Raw genomic sequence first — 2,912 nt, forward strand, 5'->3', positions numbered from 1 at the left:
GAGGGGAGAGGCAGGGGAAGTTAGAGGGAGGAAGGGTGGAAGACAGAGGAGGAGGAGGAGGAGGAGGAGGGTGGAAGAAGACGGAGAGGAATGAATGAATGAATAGGATTTTTAAAAAGTTGATGGAAAAGAAGGTGGATGGCAGAAAAAACAACTTATGGAAAAGTGGAAGAGAATCTAAGTTTGAAGGTCAAAGGTCAACCCCGCTCCTATTCTTTAGTTTTCCCATTGCAAACTGAGCCAGAATGAAAGAGAACTGGCTTCAGAGTTTATTTCACTTTCTCCTATTGTTGACTTCCACATTGTTATAATGTTGTTACTGTCACAGGATGGTTGAATATACTGTGTTTACATTTATCAGAAGACAAAAAATACATCCAGCATACACACAGAGCTATGATTGAAAAGTTCTGAGCCACCCCACAGTACAGCACAGTGGACTGGACTCTGAACCGTTCTGATACAGGAGAACCCTCGGTCCTGTTATATAAAGAGTATCTCACCCCTGATAATCCACAAGTCAAGTTTATTTGTAGCCCAATGTCACAAACAAAGTCTCAGAGGGCTTTACAGGCCCACAGCCACAGACAGGTCTCACCCCAGCCCAGAGCTCCCTCTGAAGACCAGGAACAACTCTAACTAACAAACTTTCAGGTATAAGGAAGAGGCGAACGGCCAGGTGTGTAAAAGGAACTGTGGCAGGAGAAAGAGAAAAACACTCCTCCAATGGAAACAAACCCAGAGAGGGAGCGCCTGAGAGCAGGACCATGGGCTGGGAGCGCCTGAGAGCAGGACCATGGGCTGGGAGCGCTGGAGAGCAGGACCATGGGCTGGGAGCGCCTGAGAGCAGGACCATGGGCTGGGAGCGCCTGAGAGCAGGACCATGGGCTGGCAGCGCTGGAGAGCAGGACCATGGGCTGGGAGCGCCTGAGAGCAGGACCATGGGCTGGCAGCGCTGGAGAGCAGGACCATGGGCTGGCAGCGCTGGAGAGCAGGACCATGGGCTGGGAGCGCTGGAGAGCAGGACCATGGGCTGGGAGCGCCTGAGAGCAGGACCATGGACTGGGAGCGCTGGAGAGCAGGACCATGGGCTGGCAGCGCTGCAGAGCAGGACCATGGACTGGTCTGGGTCCACCAGCAGTGGTTGAAGTTGCTCCTCCTGACTCTACAGGGAGGCCAGGCAGTCACAATCATGTCACACCATGAAATACAAATACAAACTCAGCCCTTCATCTCTCTGAGCATCATCATCCTCGACCGCCCCCCCCTGTCTCTCTGTCTGTCTCTCTCTCTGGCCCAGATTAAGCACAGCAGTTCCAGTGAAGGAGGAGGTCTTTATTTTTAGATGGTCATGTTTAATGAATGACCTCGCCTGTCTTCAGTCTCGGGCTTTGCTGAATGAAAGTACAGAAGTGGAGGCTGCATGCTGCTGCTCTGCTGTCACGCCATCACTCACTCTGCAAACACAACATTACACAATGACACAAGTCCACAAGTCCTGGAACTCCTTTACTGAAGGTGAAGTCACAGTGTCAACAGTAAAGAAAGATTCAGGAGTTTATTTAGAACTAAACAAGTATTGGCAGTAGAATTGACATTGGAGAATATCCACAGTAAAGCTTAGAATTGTATTTTTAGAGGAGGGAGAGAACTTTGTAGAGAGATTTAATGTCTGATCAGTCAATTTCTGCATTAACAGGTTACAGAAAGTAAGAGGACTTAACCCAGACCTGATCCAGGAAGAGGATCTCAGGTCCACAGAGATGAGATCAAGAGATGCTGCTTGAGGAAAACAACAGACAGGAGAAATACAGAGAGAGAGAGAGAGAGAGAGGTGGGGTCGGGGGGCGTGGCTCAGGGTCCACAGAGGTGTGGTGAACAGTCAGGGGTCAGTCCAGGTCACTCAGAGGTGCAGACTGCAGGACGTATCTGTTGTGGTGTGAGCCTTAATGCTCCGCCTCACGCTGTAATGTGATTACTGTCATGTCACCTCAGATTTCATACAGATCTGCACAACATGCTCATAATTAATCTTGGCATTAATCTGGGCTTTGGCAGCCTGACTGTGTAGTCTGGTACACATGTTACACCATACACACACACACACACACAAACACACACACACACACACACGCACACACAGCTCACAGACACACACAGCTCACGCAGACACACAGCTCACAGACACACACAGCTCACAGACACACACACACACACACACACACACACACACACACCCACACACACGCACACACAGCTCACAGACACACCCACACACACGCACACACAGCTCACAGACACACACAGCTCACGCACACACACAGCTCACAGACACACACAGCTCACAGACACACACAGCTCACAGACACACACAGCTCACAGACACACACACACACACACACACACACACACACACACACACACACACACACACACACACACACACACACACACACACACACAGCTCAGACAGTGATCTGGGCTCGTCAGCATCATATTGACAGAACACATGGTGAGATGTAAACACATGCAGGGTTCTGTCAGGGAACATAAGCAGCCAAAGAAAATAGATTTATACCCAGAGGAGCTTTGCTCACTGACAGAACCAGTACATGCTTTATGTCTCATTTATAGTTATGATGTAATATAAGAGATATTAGCTAATCTGTTCAGCTTCACTGTAGACTTTACGCCTTCGAAAGAGTTAAGGCCACGCTGGACACACACACACGCATGTACACACACACACACACACACGCGCACACACACACACACACACGCACACACACAAAACCACACGACAATGTTTGTGCATTGTGTAAAGTGAAGCACAGTGGTACAAGAGTGTGCCTTGAGATCATCTCTTCCCGTGTGTGTGTGCATGTGTGAGATTGTGTGTCGTGAACCAACAT

Source organism: Genypterus blacodes, unplaced genomic scaffold, assembly GCF_046128005.1.
Source record: "Genypterus blacodes isolate CSIRO-AG114 ecotype Tasmania unplaced genomic scaffold, CSIRO-AGI_Gbla_v1 ptg000457l_1, whole genome shotgun sequence".
NCBI lineage: Eukaryota > Metazoa > Chordata > Actinopteri > Ophidiiformes > Ophidiidae > Genypterus > Genypterus blacodes.